The following is a 6,519-nucleotide window of genomic DNA, read 5'->3' on the forward strand; positions in this document are numbered from 1 at the left end:
AGAGACAGAGACAGAGACAGAGACAGAGAGACAGAGACAGAGACAGAGGGAGAGAGAGCACAAAATACTACATGGTAAAAATATTGTAAAAGTGCTCAAATAAAGCTGCCTGAAGAGGAAAAATCTTTACCAATTGGAGAGGAAGGAGGAAATAAGGAAAGTTTATTAGAAGAGAAAGCAAATGAGATGGGTTAGGAAACCTAAGGCTAAATGAGCAAGTGATTGGCACTTTAGCTATTTAGATAGAAAGAATTCAATGAAGACTGGGACCATCAAAGAATTTATAGATACAGTGTGACTTGAACTATACCTTGAAACTTGGTTAAAATTCAAATACGTAAAGCACAAGGGTGGGACTTGGGGGAGTTCATAACAGGCAATGGTATGAGCAGATATATAAAAGTATGCCTGCCTAACATATATTTTCAGCAAAACAGATCAAATTGGCAGATGTGGTACCAATCAAAATCTTTGAACCATACAATTACAGAGTTATAAAGTTCAATATTGTGCTCTAGAACAATAAGAAAGAGACTATAAGGCAAAAGATATTGGACATCAGTGGTGATAGTTATTTTAGTCAACTAGTCAGTCAATAAACATTAAGTACCTACAATATGATAGGCACTGAGAGAAATTAATCTTATATTATTATATTAATAACTAGTTATTAATTTGCAATATACCCATTTTCTTTCATTTCTGTTAAAACCCAACTCCTGAAAAGGTCAGTCATCCTTTGATGGGCATGGTTGACTGATGAAATTCTCCTAGTCCTCAAGGTACATGCTCCTTAGTTGGGGCAGGACTCCATCCAACTGGGAGACCAAATTTCTATTTAGAATACAGTTAGCACTTCCATATCATGAGGGCCAGGGGGTACTGTGCCAGTGCAATCTGGAAAATCTGCATAACATTTTGCAACAGAAAAGAAGTCTGATCTTTTTTTTCTTTTTCTTTTATGGGGTGTTTACAAAATGTACCTTATTGTGAAATTTGGGCTAAACTTATATAATACTATACATATATTTTATGCATTTTTGAGTTTTGAACTTTTTCTGTGTCATCTGCTAGCCTCTGCATGTCATCTGTGGCTTCTACAAAGCTTCCAAAAAGTTCCCATTTAATTTCTTATGCTAAGGCACAGTACATTGAAATCATGATAGGGAAAGGCACAATGTGGAAGGGTTAACAAAATAAACATAATCCAGCGAGCCTTTGCTTGGACAAAGGGCCTCCTGTCCTTGATTCTCTCCATTAGAGAGTAAGGCAACAGCTCATGAAAGAGAAAATTAGTTCAAGTCTCAGGGACTTTACAGTCTAGTAGGGGAGACAATATGCAAACAACAATTTTACCATGTTAAATAAGATTTGGAAATCTTGTGATGGATCTAAGAAAGATCCATCTCTGAGGAAAATTCACTGGGATCAAGCATATTCTCTTTTCCTAATAGTGACAGATCCTGAACAGTGGACTACTGCTCACTCCAGTCCATGTTCTTTAACCTCAGGTCTTTTGGTCATTTGGACAGTTCTTTGGAAAGAGCCATATGACTGAGTTGCAAGCAAAATATACAAGGAGCTCTTCCCAGACTAAGACCAGCATCCCCTCCATCACTGAGAATTCATTGTCAGAAGCTTGGGACTTTCCAGCTGAGACAGGCATCTCAGTCAACTTGAAAAAAGTGTGCTAGATCAAGTGAAGGAACATTACTGTCAAAAAATTACAACCTCAGCGTTGACATAAATGTTGACAGCACCATTTCCACTGATAGTGGTATCAGAATAGATTACGATTCACACAGGACTAACTAAAGAGAAATAATTTAGATGAAATGCTTCCAAATAAGAAAATACCCCCCCCCAAAAAAAGAAGGAACAAAAGCTGTGGATGATTAGGGGGTATGTGTGTGTATGAATATGTGTTTAAATCAGGTTAGTGATAACCTACAGAAGCATAGCACATATTAATTCCCTACCCCTTGGTTAGAGCTTACCTGCAAATTCACATAAAGATAAACTACCAGGAGTAGACTATCTCCTCTGATTCCCTCCTTTCCATTGATACAACTATCAGAAGCAAAACCTTTGGAAGGATGATGAAGGCGTCTAATTAGAGAGACAAATTAAACTTCTGAGGCAGCAGAGAAGTTATCCTTTTGGAATTAAGACCCAACAGAGAAGGAATATAAACCATGGGGAAAGAAGGAGATATGGCAGCCAAGTAAATGTACCTCCCTTCATTTGTCCATGGTACTCTGCTCACCTGAAAGACCAAAGATCATAGCAAACATATCTTGTTATTTTTTTAATTTAGTTTATGTTCCAAGCCTGAGGATTCATCAAGTTAGGTGATTCCTGTGAGGAAACACTTTCTGCCAAAAGTCTGAAATCACTCATTTCAAACATATAGTCTCAGAGAGTTTCTTGGGGTCTTGTGACTTGTCAAGGGTCAGGAAGCCAGTGTGTGTCAGAGTGGGTATGTGAATCCAGGTCTCCCTAACTCAGAGTCCAGCTGTTCATCCACTGCTGAAGTGCTATATTAAATAACCTCCTTGTAGTCCAAACTGAGAGGGAGAACTTAACCATATAATCCTCCTTACTGTGGACTGTAATTGCCTAATATGATAGAATGACTTAATTAAGATTAAATAAGATAAGGAATTATTTTATGGTTTTAGTTTGGTCAAGATTATTGTCACCAAGAGCAACTCACCTGCACTACAAAGGGGAATTCTGCCTTTGGTTTTATAACCATCTCTTCCCTCCTTTCACAGATAATCCATTCTGGGTCCAGAACCAGGCTGGTAACAACCCTTAGTCAACAACCCTTGGCTAAGTTTTTAAGTGAAGAGGCAGGATCCAGAAGGAATTAATTCTTCGACCCAGGAACTACAGACACTGACCTCAGTCCAAGCTGAGAAAGTTACCTGTAGCAAAGGCTACACAAGTCACGCTCAGTCTGATTCTGTCTGGGATCTGATGCCAAAAATAACCAGCTCTGTCTCCAACTGAATCTTTAAGATAAACAAAGTGTGTGTGTGTGTGTGTCTGTCTGTCTGTCTGTCTGTCTGTGGGTGTGGAATTCGGGGACTTTTCATCTCAATCTCTCCTACTGACACACATGATGGTGTCCCTCCAAATCTACACAAGGCCTGCGTATTCTCCACCCCCACTCCTACCCCTAGCTCCCTCCCCAATCAAGAGATACATAGATTCCTGCAAAAATATTGCTTTTGTCTTCTCAAACCTGGCTCCCAGAGCCAGCTGTGAGGCTGTTTCTCTGGTGGCAAAGAGGAGTACCCCTGGGCTGTGGAGAGGGTTAAAGGCAGCAATTGAACAGACTTGAGGCAAGGCCACCGCAGGTGTGTAGCTTAATTGGGGAAGCAGGTGCACATAAGGAGTTTGCATAGAGTGTGTGGAAAGCAACCAGAGCACAGAATAGAGCCACAGGAAGGCCTAGCTTGGGAACCCAAAACAGAGACCCCTTTAAACTTTTCTTGCCATTGCCGAGGCTTTGTTCCACCCCAGCTGTACCTAACGAGGTTATAAATAATTCTATTACCAGTATTCCAAAGCAGCCAGCCAGTTACCACCATTTGACATCCTCTCTGCTTTTCATTTCAACATGCCTTATCATCCTTTTTATAAAAGGACTACTAGTAATATTTACACAGTATCACATGTTAGGACAGCCAATTTTCAGAGCCAAAGAAGACCAATTCAGTCTTTGGTTACAAATACTGGAGGAAGCTTCATCAGTGGCACTTTTTACAAAGAAAGGTACAATTATCAAATGAAAGATGGCTGAGCATGGGCATGAGGGGAGCACAAGAAGCCCCTGCTCCGTTCCAGTTGGTTCAGTTGGCTTTGAAAGTGGAGACCTTTTTGTTGTTTGATTCATTTTGACTTTTCAGTAGCCAGAAACTTTTTTCATTCTGGGCCAGACTGATTTCCTTTGAAGTGGAAGCCAAAGAAGTAGGCAGATGTCAACTGAATAATTGATCTCTTTCTATTAATTTACATATCTATTGGCACTTGTGACTGTCCGGATTCCTCCAGGCAGTTCTGTTAGCCAAAGTAATCTCCACATGTGTCTATGTCTTGTAAAAGATTTGAAGTAGATATGGCCACCTAGACAATCCATGGTTTGTATACTCAGAAGCTTCATTCATTCATTCATTCATTCATTCATTCATTCATTCATTCATGTGCCCAATGTATAGATCCCAGGATTAGGAATCAGAAGGCCTACCTAGATTCTAATTCTGACTTTCACATACTGAATCATTTGACCTTTGAAAAGTCACCTAACCTCTGAGTCTAAGTTTCATTATCAGCAAAATGGTTATAATACAATTTTCCCTGCTTATTCCATGGGGCGGGGGCGGGGGGGTCATAGTAAGGATCTCCCTCAATTCTTTTAAAGACCTATAAATTCATTGGTTTGGGTTAATCTGCCAAGCTGATCACAGCCTCTTTGTATTTCAGGATATTGTCTTTATGAGGAAGAAAAAAGGCAAGAAGGGGAGGCAAGGGTGGGAGGGGCAGGGAAGGGCCCGGAGGTTTGGAGAGGAGGGGAAGGGAGGGGAAGGGACAGAGGAGAAGGGAAGTGATTTAGCTGGTCCATGGATGACATTCATATGATCCATCATAAGATCCAAAATTGAAGCTTTTCTCAGTTGGTAAGATATGCCAGAGTTTGCTCTCTACTGCTACAGATTTTAAGAAACCAAGGTCATTAATAATGCCACTACTACACATATATCCCAAAGAGTTTGAATAGAAAGGGAAAAGTTCAAATTATCACTTTTTGTAGGGGCAAAGAACTTGAAACAGAGTGGGTACCCCTCAATGGAGAAATGGTTAAAAAATTCTAAGTATGAATGTAATGAAATATTTTTATATTGTAAGAAATATCAAATACAAAAAATATACAAAGATACTTGGAGATGCTTGTCTGAACAACCAGGAGAACAATATTCGAGAGGAACACAATAATATAAAAGGAAAAACAAAACATTGAAAACCTTCAGATTATCACCAAACGTAAATGTAAAAGTCTGCCGAGAAGCATGCCACCTGGCCCTCAAGAGAGAAAAGGGAGGACTTATAGTACCGAATGAGGTTTGCAAACATGGCTACCGGCTTGATATGCTTATCATGATTCTACTTATTTGTTACAAGAGAAGGTTCACTTAGGGTATGGACTGCATCACTGGGAAGTGACAATGACACTGAAAAAGAAAAGAACATCAATGAAATACTTTAAAAGAACAAAGAAAGAGACCAGGGTCACTAACAGCATACCCTTCAGGTACCACTTAATGCATTTCTATTAGGTACTATCAACACATTGTGCTAGCCACTAGACAATACCAAGACATAGGCCTGCACCAAGAAGGGCTTTCTCCCTTCACTCCCTTCACTAGCTCATTCTGAACCTTAATCACTACTTTATCCCCTGGCCCAATCTAGCCCAGTTAACTCTTTTCCTAATCCATTCTAATGCACACTTTGGAACTCTGATTCTATTTACTACCAACTCTCCACTTCTTAAACTTTCCAACTAACATTTATTTTATCTCTTCACTTTAAATTGAATCTGATTTCCATGTAAGAGCTCTATTTTCAACCCTCTCCATTGGTGACCCTCCTTTCTTATACCCATTCTGAGTCACAAGACCAGGAGAGTGTGTTCATAATGCCTTGCTAGGTCTCTTTTGTCACTTTCAAACTATTCCTCTTTCACAATCCATGCAATTAGCTTATGCTTCCCTTTTCCCATTTTTTTCATGCTATCTGCAGACCTGCAGGTCACTCTGTCCTTCTGGACAATTTTAGCTGGTTCAGTTATCCTCTCCACCCCATTCCCCACCATCATATTTGTGTACACCATCAATGATGATGACCTATCTAACATTTCTTACCCTCTTCAGCTCTTTAGTTCTCATTTTCTAATTGTGCTAACTATATACTTTTCATGTTGAGATCTGGTATCTTATTCTTCACAAATAGCCTTTTATACATCCAAATCTTACACTTAATTACTCATTTTAAGCCATTTTTTTCATCATTATAAATACCTCCAGTTCTTTGACTCATCTCAGATTTCCCAGTCCTTTTTTCCCCATGTTGGCTTGACTTACCTCCAACCAAATTTTATGAAAATACTAATACCTTGAAGGTACTTTAAGCATCATAGAATCCAATTCTTTCATTTTGCAGTAGCAAAAAAAAAATTCTTTTGTAATAGACATATCAAGCCAAAAAAATGAGAATACACATGGAGATAGCTGTCATGGGGAGAGAAGGCATCAGGACTACAGTAGAGAGGCTGAAAAAGGTTTATCATTTGCAAGAAATTGCTATGTTACTAATATCTTCCATACCCAACTATGAGCTCCAAGGTAATTGTGAAGTTCTTTTCTCCCATTTGACTCCCATAGAAGGCTGTAGCCTCTTCTTCTGAGCATGAAAAAAAAAATCTGTTTCTTAAAAGTTTATCATTTGGTTTTA

This window comes from Petaurus breviceps, unplaced genomic scaffold (assembly GCF_028583685.1).
Source record: "Petaurus breviceps papuanus isolate PSGF00001 unplaced genomic scaffold, PetGlider_PUasm1.0 151, whole genome shotgun sequence".
Classification (NCBI taxonomy): domain Eukaryota; kingdom Metazoa; phylum Chordata; class Mammalia; order Diprotodontia; family Petauridae; genus Petaurus; species Petaurus breviceps.